This window comes from Parasteatoda tepidariorum, chromosome 4 (genome assembly GCF_043381705.1).
Source record: "Parasteatoda tepidariorum isolate YZ-2023 chromosome 4, CAS_Ptep_4.0, whole genome shotgun sequence".
Lineage (NCBI taxonomy): Eukaryota > Metazoa > Arthropoda > Arachnida > Araneae > Theridiidae > Parasteatoda > Parasteatoda tepidariorum.
This window is the reverse complement of record NC_092207.1, coordinates 65,339,740-65,355,376: the sequence shown is the minus strand read 5'-3', so window position 1 is coordinate 65,355,376 and position 15,637 is coordinate 65,339,740. Positions and strand designations below refer to the sequence as shown.

At 29.2% G+C, this 15,637-nt stretch overlaps 1 protein-coding gene and 1 long non-coding RNA gene across 5 annotated transcripts in view; both read left to right on the top strand.

The window, feature by feature from the left end:
• The window catches only part of LOC107452389 (zonadhesin-like), a 547,551-nt gene that overhangs the window by 372,873 nt on the left and 159,041 nt on the right, over window positions 1–15,637 (top strand). The window lies entirely within an intron of this gene.
• LOC139425375 (uncharacterized) lies at window positions 5,374–12,732 on the top strand. 4 transcript variants are annotated; one of them, XR_011636612.1, is made up of 4 exons: window positions 5,374–5,397; window positions 7,211–7,381; window positions 11,506–11,633; window positions 12,654–12,732. It is a non-coding gene; the product is annotated as an uncharacterized lncRNA (long non-coding RNA). The 4 variants fall into 4 exon arrangements; XR_011636609.1 differs by lacking the exon at window positions 5,374–5,397 and adding an exon at window positions 5,673–5,756; XR_011636610.1 differs by lacking the exon at window positions 5,374–5,397 and adding an exon at window positions 5,961–5,985.

Genomic DNA, 15,637 nt, shown 5'->3' with positions numbered 1-15,637 from the left:
GCTGAAAAAGGTGGCCAATGAAATGTCTTTATTAATAAAGTCTACTTTTATTTTTAGTTTTAGTTTTTGATGTCAATAAACTTTTTTATCAGTTAAGTCTACTTTTATTATTTTTAGCTTTTGAATTTCAGGAAATTTCTTTATTTGTATAGCCAACTTTTTTATTTTTAATAAAATTGCATGAAAATTGATTGTATGGTTTTCTTTTGCCTCAACCTGTAAATCGTAATATTTTTGTGCATTTACATTTCATTATATAGTCCCAAGTGCCCACCATTAACCAAAAAAAAGATCATTAACTATCCATACGTATGGAGTTAACTATCCATACTATACCGACCGGCCTGTGTAGGGGTTAGGAAACTGCCCTTGCCTCAGAAAGGTTCTGGGTTCGAATCCCGGGCAAGGCATGGATGTTCTATCCTTCCTTTTACTATTTGTTCTTACTGTGGGAGCACCGTTGGCCCTCCTAATATGGTGCCCCTGAAAGAGAGCCCAACAAATCTGCCCTGTAAATGCCTGAATTGACGAAAAATGTTAACACAGGTGAGCATTGAAAAAAAATTATCCATACTTGAGTTAATTGACCTAAGCCGTAACTGGTATAAAAATTAAGTTAAGTTAGTTTAAAAAAATTTAAAAACAGAATCCAAAATATTCAATATGGATTATTGATGTATACATTTTATTGTAAGCTGGGGGTGCGATGAAAATTGTGATTGAAAACTGAACCGCAAATATTGAAAGGTTGAGAAACGCTGTATTAAATTATTTAAATTGCATCATTTTGTTTAAATTTCTTAACAATTATTGTGAAATACATACATATTATTAATCGATATTAAAGTGAGAAAGTCAAGAAAACGTTATTGAAGGCTATCAAATCATTATCGATGAAGGTGAGGCTAAAAATAAACAAACCTATTTAATTACTGGAATGTTTTCATTTTTATGTAACCCTTCTTTTAAAGTTTTTAGAAAAAGGATAAAATACACTTCTATTCCCCGCGATTTATTTAAATTATTTTAATCAATCAAACAATTCCCAGATATTCTCATCACGTCAATCAAAGTAAATGCAGCTGCCTTACTGGAAATCTGTATAGATATGAATTTATTAAATAAAAAAGACATGATAATTGGTCCATTGAATGTTGACTTTTATTTAAATGCATCATTTACTCCACTAATTCAGCACCTGTTTCTACATTTAGAAACAATTCTCTAAAAACGGCATTATTGCATTTCATTCTTTTGTTTTGCTGATTAAATAAAGCTTCACTTTCATATTAAACACAGTCTAATTTTTTTTTTTGGTTTCCAAATTTATATAAAAACATTTAGCGATGGAAACATTAACATTTTAAATGAAAAAGTTAATAACATGCACTTTACATCTTAAATTACAACAAAGAATATAACAATAACATATAAAAATTATAAAAATATTTAAAAATTAAATTTCAAATGAACAAACACTAATATAACATTATTTTTTTAATATTTTAAATATAATTTACATTTTAAATAAGCATTTATTATTATATTTTCAACAAAACCTCGGATGATGATCAGCTAAGTGTTCCCCTAATCACCACCGCTAACGCTTATTTTTAGAAACATTGACGAAATAAAAAATGAAAAGGTGTGCATACTAGTATCAATTAGTATTATACTGTTACATCCAGATTAAAGTAAGGATGAAATAAAATCAATATCGAAACTATTACGAATCGTTTCTTAAGAAAGCGTCCTAAAAAATCAAAACTTGCATCATTGCTAGATGATGCGGAAAGCAATTAGGTGGCAACATTAATCCCTTTGTGGTCGTATTAAGCAGAATCAGGATACCTTTTCTGGATAAATAAAATCTGCTATTCTTTTTAAAAGTTTGAAATTGCTCTTGAAGGGTTGAATTGAAATTGAAGGGATGAGTTTGGTATTCAATCAGGCGTTTTTAAAATTTTTGAAACACTTTACATTTTTTTAAATTTTGTAACCGTCATTGAACTGCTGACTTAATTTTTGAGTTAACAACTGCCAATTTTCAAATCCGTCGACGTAATTTTAAACCCAATCTGGAAGAGAGAACTCCTGAATCAAGTGTTGGGAGAAATACAAGAAACGAATGAAATAAAAATAAAAATATGACCACCGAAGCCGACGTCTTCAGGGGGTACCGGGCCAATGATATTTGGCCCGTTGAGGGTTTTTCTGAGTGGAAAGCTAATATTATTGAAAGGGTTAAATTTAATTTATTTAATACCAGTTTTAGTTCATTTCCCAAAGGTACTTATATTGATTATGATTTATCTAGAAAAATTAAAAATATTAAGGATAAATTCATTGTTACTGTTGTAGATAAGGCTTCAAATAATTTCTGTATTTTGAGTAAATATTTTTTTAAAAACTTGATTATTGGAGAATATAATGCAAATAATACTTATTTAAAATTCAAAGAAGATAAAAAAAGTCATTGAAAAAAGAATTATTGCATTTAGTAAAAAATTAAAATTTAAATTAAATAGGATTACATTTCCATATTTATTTCCAATAGTTAAATTTCATAAAAATCCGATTAAATTTAGGTTTATAGCATGTGGTACTAATAGTTATAATTCTGATATTAGTAAAAGGTTTTTTTGTTTTTTAAAAATTATTTTGCTTAAAATTAAAAAAGAGAAAAATATTATTATTGAAAGTAATGTTGAAGTTTTGGATTTTATTAAAAGTAATGATATTTCCAGCATTAACACTTTTGATTTTGAAAATTTGTATACCAGCATACCACATGAAAAAATTATTGAGATTTGTGAAGGTATTTATGACAAGTATTTATTTGATGAAAAAATTGATAGGTTTAACTGGTTAGATTTATGCAAGTTTAATCTTTTTGAGAATGTTCTTTTTAATGGTTTAGATTTTTATAAACAAATTATTGGAATTCCACAAGGTAATTCCTTTTCTGGGGCTTTTGCCAACATTTTTTTGCACTTTTTTGAGGCTAAATTTCTTGAACATAAAGTACTTAATGCTTTCCGATACATTGATGATTTGATTTTGTTTAATTGTGACGATTATAATTTTATTTATACAATTTATCCTGGTGATTTGGTCCTGAAAAAAACTAATGAAAATTGCTTTAATATTGAATATTTAGATTTTAAAATTGATATTGTTAACAATTTTATTAAAATTGGTGTGTTTGATAAAAGAAAAGCCTTTAATTTTAATGTTATTTTTTTCTGCAACTTTAAAACTAATTTGTGTAGTAAAATATTCAAAAATCTTGTTTTTTCGCAATTAGTTAGGATCAAGAAAATTTGTAATAATGTTGAAAGTTTTCGGGAAGCTGTGGATAATTTTTTAAATAATTTGAGTAAAAATGATTTTCCTTTTAATTTTTGTAATGTTAATTTTTTAATTAAAAAAATGATTGATGGTTTCTAAGTTTTTATATAATTTTTTCTTTTAACAGCGCGCAATTCTAGTCTTAACTGAGCAGCCCCAGTTAAGCATTCTATTAATTTGTCTACGTATTTCTTTCTCCTGATCTTTTCCATTTCATTTTAAACTTCTTCTGCTCATTATAATAGGGGGCGTTGGTTTTTCAGTTTTTAGTGTTTGCTTTTCTTCTACTTGCTTTTGAAGTTGATGCTTGACCTGTGACTTAGTGAGTTTTTAATTTTCTGATTATTTTGATTGAGTTCTTAATTTGTTAATTATTTTGAATGTATCTTTTTTTTCCTGGACCTCTGTACAAAACCATCGGGGTACTGAGGGAGATATTTTAAGAAATTGCTTCTCCCTCAATCAGAAATGGTTTTGTTTTTAATGGCTACCGAGGCCGGTACCCCCTGAAGACGTCGGCTTCGGTGGTCATATTTTTATTTTTATTTCATTCGTTTCTTGTATTGATACTTTTTTCTGAAATTTCTGCTGCTTCTTAGCGCGTTTTTTTTCAAAGAAATTTTATCCTTTTCGAATTTAATTTATTGTGTTTTCTTTCAGTATTGGGAAAAATTTGTCCTCGAGGAGAACTTTTTGAAGGAACTAACCCCGTAATTGTATTACATAGTGAAAAACCAATAATGCTTCCTCGTTTGGCCTGAGTGCAAGGGGACTTAAGCTTGTGATCTGTCTACCACTGAAGATAATTTAAGTCAGTTATATGATCGGTGCGAGCCACGTGTGGAATTCATATCAGCCAGTCATCGATGGGATTAAACCCGGGTCACCTCATTAGTTGGCGAATGCTTTATCCTCTAAGCTACCACGGCTCACGTGTATTTTTGAGATACTAGGTGTTTCCACAAATCCATAAATTCCGAACACCATGAATGTTAAGATTCATGGAAAAATCATTAGTCTGCTGTAGGTTAAGTTGACTCATCGAGCGCAACTAGGCCGACTAAATATAAAGCTCAACTAGGCTATAGTGGCCCTTGAAACCGATAATGTTCAACAATTTCAAGGCCATTAGCAACGTGGTCAATAATTTACATCAGCCACGCATGCTGTAGAACACAGATACAGATCCAAAGATGGTTTATATTGGGATATTTGAGGCTATAAAATGTATTCTTCATTTAAGACGTGCTTTTTTCAAGGGTATTTCTAAGTGAAAGTGACATTAGAACAGATGAATAATTGTAAAATCATAGGAAAAAATTATAATTGACAAAATGGTAAGTAATACAGTGATAAGTAACATTTTTATTTAATCAGGAAATAAGTTTTGATGTGGAAAAACACACAATTTCCATTTAAACAGAGAGATGTTTTGTGTAAGTTATTTGAAACTTCTTCAGTAAGTATCTAAAAACAGTTCTAAGGAACAGTGTTATTTTAAAATTAAAAGTACAAGAAAAGTTATTGCCAGCCACTATCTTTACATCATCATTTTAATATATTATGCTACATTTTGTTGAATGGAATATTGTTTTTTTTTTNTTTTTTTTTTTTTTTTTTTTTTTTTTTTGTAATTTATTTTAAAATTACATGTTTAAAATGTGGAAAAAACTGATTGAGAAAATAAAACAAAACAAATAAAAAAAATCAAAGGCAAAATTTAACATTATTTTGAACTTGGAATGTTGCATTAATTCTCAGTACATTGAGAACAATGAAAATAAGTTCTTAGTTTAAGTCAGGAAAACACCCGCAAAACAATAAAGTAAAGAAAATAAAAGTATAAATCAGTAACAAAGAGTTTATTTTCACGAAATATTTGTGTAAATGACGCTGAGCCTAAGTTCAGTAAAGTTTTGACATTAAACAATCACTCTTAAAATTAGGACGCTTAAAAATATACAATTGATAATAATTTTTCATATTCGGTTTGCTGATTCTTCCAAAGCCTATTATCCTCCTTATGTATAACCAGTTTGTGCATCGGTCTGTATAAGCTTTTATATTGTAAATTTAGTACTGATTTCTACAATTCTAACTTATCGAAACAAGTCTATTTAATACGAAACACTAAAACTTCGTTAATACATTTCAGATCATTATTGTTACACCATCTAAAATTGAAACTATATAATTAAAAATAAAAATTTTGAAATAGAAATATACGATCAAAAGTTATGAAGTTTTGTTTGAGTTTCATTATGTTTATTGTGAAAATTAAACAGCTGCTCTATTTTGTTGACTCACGAATTTATTTTCAATCTGATTATTAGATTCTGTGATGATATAAATAGCAATGGGTTAATTCTTTTAAATCATAAGTCTTCAATACTTTCATTTCTCAGGTAGGAATGTATATATATATATATATATATATTTATGCATACATATATATAAATTAACATCAAATTTTATTCTGTTCCAAAATTATTTAGCTAAAAATGCGCTTCTGCCTAATTTAATGCCATAATAAAAATAACTTGGAAATGATTAGTTATAAATTTAAATCAGACAGAATTGTGAAGAGGACAGCTCGCTCTTCGGAAAAATAATAGATATTTACTCAAGAGAACAGTAATTTCAAATTAAGCGATTATTATTCGATTATTAATTAATTTAGACTTTACTTGTAGCTAATGGTAACTTTACAGTACCTTTATACTAATACAATTATACTAGAACCTTTATGGAAGTCTACTTGCAAAATTTTCAAAAGGGTAATTATTTTTTAAATTTATAGCTAGAAATATGTTTTTAATAGTTAATGTTGAAAAAGATGCTTGTAAAAGGGGAGATCCAATTTTTATTTTAATTTCATTTTGATAAGTATTGAAATAGATTTAATTGGTCGTAACAGGTTTATAAATTAATACTGAAGAGTAATTTAGGTAAAAAGTCAATTAAAATGCATTAAAACAAAGGGAATCAAGGAATATCTGAAAAAAGTTTTCTTACAACTAAAAAAACTTTTCAAAGATTCAAAAATAATCTGAGAAATCAATGTGTAAAAGTAGTGAAAGCGATAAAATTATGACGATCATGAAACTAAGCTTAAGTTACTCAGAAAATGATATTGGTTTGTGACGAGGTTGTGAATCACGGTTTGCGACAAACTAAACAGCGGTATCCCCTAAAAAAACTGGAAAAAAATACAGTACCTTAAATCCTCAACAATCGGCGAACCTCTTACTATTAGAATACGAAATTATCCTTCATGCATAGATAGTGCAGAACCCACAGAGTTCAAATTTCCTTTCACGTTTCCTTTTTATGGTTGAAAGTGGTTACAAAACTGTAAAAACTTGTATTCACTGTTTTTTAACTGTAGTAGTTGAAAACTGGGTAAAAAACCGTAAAGGTAAAAAAAAAAAAATTCCAATTTTTTCGGTTAATCAGATGGGCTGATTGCTGCAGATAATTTGCAGAATGAAAATTCTAATAGTGTTTATTAACGGGCGTAATAAGTTATCTTAAATCTTTCGTAAAATTCATATTCTTGAACAAGTTAAGATAATAATGTTCTCAATTTGATGAAATATTTGTTTGGATGCTTCGTCAAAAAAATGCGAAATTGGAATATTCGATTTTTACAGAGCATAGTTTTTGCATTTTAATACAGACTAACAACATTTGTTTGCATTTAAAAACAAAATTCCATGTAACTGTAGCCGTACGCTTTTTATAACGGAAATAATTTTATAGTGTATTTTAAAATAACATTAATATTTTTCCTTAAATTTCTGATACTCTATTTCAAGTGACAGGCAATGTATAAAAGATTTTTTTATCTTAATTTCAGATTCTCAACATCAAGGGCCTGCCATGCATAAAATATTATTAATCCTACTCTTCATTCATATCATAGTTATAGATGCAGTTGTTCCAATTTGTCCAATACTTTGCCCAGAAATTAAATGTGACCCAGGTTACGTACTCAGAAGAATTGGTTGCTGCGATCAATGTGTGAAAGGTGAAAGTACTTTTCTTTATAAATTTAGTAATTTAAAAGGAAAAATATTTGCTTTTAATTTTTATACGTAACAATATTATTTTTGCATTCATGTATCCCTTATTTAATTAAATTAGGACTCCGTGTACTAAGTTGAATAACTCTAACTGAAAGTGAAAACATTCTAAAGTCTAAACAAGTTGCTTTTTACTAAATTAAACCCTGCGTAACATTAAAAAATTCCAATTCTTTTTTTTTAGTCATAAGGACTTTAATTTATGAAAAATTATTGATAAACTTTTTAAACGCTTATCAAAAAGGAAATATAAGAGTTAGTAATTATTCTGGTAGATTAACGATGTCGATATGTTTCGAATCGCTTGTGTGAAATACACGGAGAAAAATAATCAAAAATATTTCGATCAAGATTATCTTGGAAGCCTTACTAATAATCGCCTTTCAAATCTTCGATATTTTCCTTTGAAATAAGATTTTTTTTAATGTTTTCTGTCTCTCCCTTTTTAGTCTTGATTCGTTACATTTTTGATAGAGCACATGTTAGAAATAGTAAAATTTTAGTTCCTAATGCTTATACTTTTTTCAAATTACATTTAGGACAGGGATTCGAAAAAGTATTTATTGAGAGTAATTATTGAGGACAGCTCTGTGAATGTTTATGTTTAAAAGAATTGTTTCAATAAATTTATCAATATTAATATATGTAGTTACTGATTTAAGTCTAGGATTTTTCACTCATTAATTATTAATTAGGTTACTTAAACGTGATACAGAGCAAATAAATTCAGTGTTTTTTGTTAGTAAGGTGCGTTTGTTAATCTTTGAAATCATTTGTTTTCTTCATGCCTGTATGGCATAGTGAGATTGAAGAATTTTATTGTCCTTTTATGGTTTGCAAAGCCAATTTAGTGCAGAATATCCGAAATGATTTTTAATGCTGTCACAATATTATTTCTCTACTAAGAGAAAAATATAATAATCACAGAAAAAATTTATTTAAATTATGATGGTTTTCAAATGTATTTTAAGTGTGTCTGTCGCAATTACAAAAAAAAACGAAAATTTATAATTAAATTATGATTTAGTTCTTACGCTATGAAAGCTTCATTAAGAAATAATATGTTTTAGGGTAAAGTTTTCAAATTTTTCTTCTTTCAAACAATACTCATTTTCTCAATCTTCACAATTTTCAATTACATTTCATAGATATTTAAGTATTGTTAGTTGTCCCATTTGTTTCCTAAAGAAATACTTCACAATCTCAATAAGAATATTTGTTGCAATATATATATATCTGAGGATTTTGTACTCATTTACTTTTAATTTAGTTGACATAAGCGTACTATAGGGAAACTAAAATTAAACGTTTCCTGTCAGTAGGATAGATTTAATTTATAAAATTGTTAGAATTCACTATATTTGTGTAGCATTGAGTGATGAGAGTCCTTTTATCCTTTTTGTGTTTATAGTTCGGCGGAGTCAATTTAGCAAATAGTAACTAAAGTGATTTTTAATACAGACAAAAATGTGTTTTTTTGTTCGAGTGTTTTCCACGAAAAACAGAAAAAACGATTTAATTCAGATTGGTTTTAAAATGCATTTCTAGCATTCTGTTAGAATTAACTAAACGGTAATTTTACGTATAAATATTAAATTAGTTCTTAAGCTATGAAAGTTGTTTATAAAGAAGTAATAATATGTTTGGTTGACATCATATTCTCTCTAAATTCCCCCTACTGGGCAAAATAAAATTTAGCTAAATTTAAATACTGCATGGTAATGTAATTTCTCGTCAAAATTTCTCAAATTTCTCTAATAAAACCATTAATATGCGATATTTAGATAGACAAATACGATTTTTAAATCAAACAATTTAAACCATTTTTTTGGCAATTTTCCCATTCTTATGGTAAAGGTTCAGCGGAAAATCCGGTTTTCGATATTATCGTTGTTATTACCCGTCATATAGTCAACAACACAAATTTTTTAAATATAAATTTTTGTCAACACCGATTAATGCTTTTTTCTGTAATGATTTAAGGTAGTATAAAAAAATTAACAAATTTTACTAAATTTTCGAAATTTTATCACATATTATAAAAACACATTTTATTGTTAATTTTGTCAAAATCGTTACCAAAAATTATCAAAACTTTTAGTGTTCTCATAGAGTCGGAAACATAACGAATGTTAACCTATTCTAGTAATTAAACCATAATTTTTTTCTCAGTGTTGAGAATTGATTACGTTATATGCGGCGCACTCCTCTTACCAACTATTATAACACTAAAAGTTGGCATTGTTATTGGTACTACATTTCTGAAAGTATTACATACATCGCTTTTCATTTAAGCTACTCTTATACATATTTATAAGAAGAATATATATTTATTATATTATTTAATATAGTTAAAAAATTATATAAATTCAATGAGGTAAGCACACTCAAAGTTTATTTCTGCCAAACATTCAAAAGGAATTGAATGCCTTAAGCAAAATTCTGCCTATCGATATCGACGGAAAAAAATGGCTTAAGATAAAATCAGGGAAAAATATGGGTTTAAAAGACTTATAAAGAATATTGATTCAACATAAAAGTAATTTACGTCAGTCAATGATTCTCTTAGGCCTTGGTGGCACAAGGGATAGAGTGCTTTATTCCCAATGAATCGACCTGAGTTTGAAACTCAGCAGTAGCTGGTAGATACGAATTCCGTACCTGGCTCGCACTGACCACAGTGCTAAAGTAAAATATCCTCAGTGGTAGACGGATCATGGTTTAGACTATCAGCTTAAAAAAGCTTTAGTACACTTTAAATTATGCGTGCAACCTTTGAAGGTCATAAAATATACGTTTTCTTGCTAAATAAAAATTTATATTTTTCATTTTCCTAATACTTAACTTTTTTGCAGATAGTTATTCACTCAGCCTCAAATATGTCGTGAATAGCCTTGAAATATTTCGTAAATTTATATTTTCTACCAGTCGTTAAACAACCGACGAAATTTTGGTTTGCGACTACTAATGTTCATCACCGTAGCCTTGTAATTTTGAAGCCAATCCAGGCAACAAGGAAACTTCTGGATCAAGTGTTGAGAAAAGTGTTGCCTTCTTGGTGAACTTTTTGCTGCAACTAGATCGTATCTGTATTACATGGAGTGGGAAAACCCGAAAACCTGTCACGGTAGGCCTATCGGCAAGGAAAGTCTAACCCATGATCTGTCTAACATTGAGGACATTTTTAAGTCAGCACGGTGATCAGTGCAAGCCATGTTTGAAATTCGTATCAACCAGCCCTCGTTAGAATTCGAACCCGATTCACCTCATTAGAAGGTGAATGCTCTATCCATTGAGTCACCTCGGCTCAGTATTCCGAAATTAACAAAAAAGTTGATCCGTAATTAAAAAAAGATGATCCTAAGTCTATACCTTATCAAAATGCAACTATTTTCACATTTATTTCAAAATGCTTTATTTTCTGCCGCTTATTGTTTGCCAAAATTTCGTATTGTGAAAGAAAAGTTACACTGTAAGAAAGTTAAGAAATTAATTTTGACTACACAAAAAATTTTCACAAAATCTCAGAAAACTTCATTTGATATTATGTTTCTGATCAATAGAAAAACATTTCTATTCTTTTCATAAGTAGCAAACTGAGTTGAAATTGACGTCGATTCAGTTTCAGAGGTTACCAAAATATTAAGAAACGTTTATAAAAATTACTTGTACCGTCATTGCTTCATATATTCAGAAATGTTCGGTTTTTTTAACAGTATTTGTGTTTTACAATTTCAAAAAAATCTTAGATTCTATGTAAGCGAGACCTATTCCGACGCCTAGAAAAGTCTGCCTAATAGTTAAGTGCGTTGAAGTTTAACAGCAAGTAAAGTTATGTTGTGGCTGCTATGTGTGAAATTTAGTTAAGTTTTATCTTTAAGTTACAAACCTATGATGAAATTAATACGTTTAATAGCATTCTGAAATAAATAAACTGTTTTTTTGTGTGCGGTCGTGTTTAATAGCAGTTACTCATGTTAACGCTGACTTAAATGTTTTCATACTTTATATAAAATAATGCATTAATGTATATTTCTTAACAATCTTTCACTAAATGTGGCATCTACAGAACCAGATGATTGTCAAACTGATTGTTCAGGAACATACCATTGTCCCTTTATACCAGCAGAATGTCCAGATGGTGAAGAATTGGTAACACCAATATGTAGATGTTGTCCAGAGTGCCAAAAATTATAGGTATTATTTTGATGCAATTAAAAGAGAATTCACTAATTTTAAAATATAATTTTTCTGTTTGGCATATTTGGTGATACAGTTACCCTTCCATGATCTACAGTTTAACACGGGATTAAGCAAATTAATTCAATGAAATGAAAATAATATATTGGGTTGTCAGATAATATTTCGGAATCGCACGTTGATTTCAAATGTGTAACTAAAGAATAACATGGATCAGAACTAAACCTTATTTCGATTGAGTTTTCAACTCTTCTAAAACATTTTAAAAACATTTAAATTTTAATTACTTATTTTTAAAATTAATGTAGGAAACTATTCATTTTTCGTGTGAAAATTAATGAATTCAGTAAACAGAAATTAAAAAGAAAAGACTAAATTCTCGCACCTCCACCGAAAAAAAGTTTTAATAAATTTCTGTTTTAAAACATGTACAATATAGGGACAATGATTTTTCCTCAAATGTGCAGGCGTAAATCATGTACTTTAATATGCACCATTACAAGAAGGAGTAAATGACTAATCTCTTTTTCAATGAAATCAGTTTTTCTCAAAAAAATATCCAATTTTTTTATGATATTGAATATGCTACTCTCTTCAGAATAAATGAAAAAAAAATAGTACATATTATTTTAAAGTTATATTTTGTACGGAATTATTTTTGAATAAATAAATTTTATTATTGTGGTCCAAAATTTCTCAAATCTCTTAAAACGCTTCCTAGAAGCGCATTAAATTAGCATTAAAAATAATCAACATTAAAGGGTCTAAATTTTGGACTTCTCTCCTGACCAAATTATTGGGGCTATATTTCCTAGATTGAGGTTACTCCTTATATTTTGGCAGTCCAAAATTCTAATCTATAAAAAGGTAAGTTAACACAGAGAAAGTGCATTTTTGTGTCTGATTTCGTAACTTAAAATATTGTCTGCATTAATTGACTAATGAAAAAATGCTTTATTCTAAATATTGTTTTCAAAATAAAATGAATAAGCAACGTTCTTTTCTCATTTCTTGCAGGTACATCATAATAATGGCAATTATACTAAAACATTCATGTAAATGAAGTAAAAATTAATAAAGTATTAGTATCCTTGCTTCCGAAATTGTTTTCTTGCTCTTTTTTGCACACTGTAAGTCGATTGGTGTTACCGTCTGTGTAAAGGTTTGGTGGCATTCTTTAGAATTTTTTAAAGAAAAAAAAGCATAGTGATTTGGCAAATATATTATTTTGTTTTTTGTCAATCGATATTACAAATTGTGTACTATAATAATGCAAAAATACTTCATTCATATTTCGCGCTTATTGATATTTTGATAATCATATTTAACAGAAGACAATGCAAAAATAAAAAGAAATATTAAATTGCTAGCTGAATCCCATAGAAGAACAGAAAAGGAAAAAAATTTCATGAATGAGTAGCGAACTAAGCAACAAAATGATGCAGAAAACCTTAAGGCATACCGACAGATGGGGTGACTTAGTGCAGGAATTTTCAGTTTTCCACTGCTTTGACCTAATAAAAAAACAGTTAAAAGATGCTGAATTGTACAGCGTCTAATCTAAAATCTGTTGTTATCCATCTGGAAAGTAATCACACGTAGTTAAGACCTGATTTAAAGCGTTTATCATTTGTGAACAGTCAATTAATTGAATGTACAAAGTTACCCCGGGATGGGGTGACTTTGTGCAATGCAATAAAATAATGACTTAATTATTTTTATTCACTTTGACTTAAAATCGTTTAATAAACAATATTTATCATTGTTAACGTACAATACAAGTATATTACATACAAATATGTACTATGTATTAATAAATCTACTTAAGATTAACACAAAAACTTTAATTTTCAGATTTTTTAACATTTTTGGATTTTTTTTTATTAATTAAATCTTAGGTAACTTTTTTTTATGATTTTCAGGTACAATGACATGCAAAAGTTGACATGAATGAACAGTTGAATGAATTCCCTCATTTAATGCCCCCAAATTGCCTCCAACTCGAAATGATCCTCTCTTATTAACAGGAAAGGGTGCGTTTATCAACCTAACAATATCCTCAATTTTTGCTGTAAATTGAAATCAAAGGTAATAATATGAAAAATAAAAGTAACAATATGAAAATGAAAAATAATATTCACATTGAGATTTCGAATGCTTTGCATGAATTTTGTTCGAAATCATGTTTCGGTGAATTCCGAACATTTTTGATGCTTTTGTAACGGATAATTGCCTCCGTTCCGACGGATATTTTTTACTTTTGTCAAACATTTTTTTATCGCTTCTTTGGTATAATCACAATAATTTCTTGCTCCGGGCTTTCTTTTATAAGACTTTGGCATATTTTTCTCAGAAAAAAAATTTCACAAATTCACCCCAGGGTGCATTTTCGAATTAATTATTAAATAACTAACATTGTAATGATTAAAAACTAACAATTATGCATGATTTGTTATCGCAATAGATAAGACTTTTAAAGTGTAACCTACCTTCCTGGCCAGCATTACTAAAACTTCTTTTACCGAGCAGACTTTCCAGCCTCCAATTTTGCGTCGAGAAAAAGTTTCAAACTGTTTGTAACTTGAGCTCCCAATTTACCAAGAACGATGATTTTTACATTGCTAGTTCTTGGTAAACCATTAGTTCGTTACGTTGACAACTCAAATCAGTTGATGCGGAACTTACGAAAATTCCCATAGATGGCACGACGCAAAAATTGAAAAAAAAAATTACAATTTGCACAAAGTCACCCCTCGTTGCACAAATTCACCCCATCTGACGGTATAAACTGACACAATAGAACAGCTTAGTGGGAGAACAGCGTATATTACACTCTTAGGGGTGTTGATAAATCACTGAAAATAATATACATTTGTTCGACCTGTAGTGGCTCAGGAGATAGAGCGATCATCTTCAAATGATTTGAAACGGATTTAAATCTCAGCGAAGGCAGGTTGATACGAATTCCAAAATCGGCTCACATCGACCACAGTACTGACATTAAATATGCGCAGTTGGCGCGAATCAATAGGTCAGGCTCTCCTTGAAGTCAGGCTAACAGTGGGAGTATTAATGGATTTCCTCTCCATGTTACGCAAATGCGAGTTAGTTCAATCAAGAAATCCTCCGCGAAGGCAAATTTCTTCTGTTACTTGATCCATGAGTCCCCATATCTTCTGGATCGGGTTCAAAAGTATAAGGTTACGGAGTTGAACGTTAGTAGTCATAAACACAAAATTGGGTCAGCTGATCAACGACGGTTACAAAATCAAATATAGATGCTGAAAAGATATGGATCTGTTTAATGTAACATAACTGTTTTCGTATTGATTTTAATCTCAACATAACTAATCCTCTTTAGTTTTGTAGTATGTTTACATGATTTTTATTTTCAAACTGGGCTGTTAATAAAATAAGACAAATAGGATAAAAAAAACTATTATTCCCTCATTCTAATTAACTGGAAATAAAATATATAAAATAGTTCATAGGCTACTTTTTTTCTTCTTAATCTTATTATAGCCTCTCTGAAAATAGCGCTTAACTGGACCATCCAGGTGGTTTTGCGTAATAATAATCTGCAAAACTTGTTTCTTTTTCTTCTTTTTTTTAGTTTATTCTACCAGAATAGAAACTAGCTATATGTAGTATCACTTGGCGTGATAATATAGCTTGTGGCAAACTCATGATTGCGAATACGTTCTACTATATAGTAATTATCTCCGGTGCATACATATTCCTTTTAAGTGACCATAAGAGTGATGGCTCAGGGGGTAGAGTGTTCACTCTCCAATAAGGGGAGTCGGATTCGAATAACAGTGAGGGCTTGTCGACACGAATATCACACACGGCTCACACCGACCAATGTGCTGAAGTAAAATGTCACAAGTGGTAGTCGGATCATGAGTTAAAGTCCCCTTGCCGTAGCCTAACCCTGGGAATTTTTCGTGTGAAAGTAAAAAAAGATTAAATATATATATATATATATATATATATATATA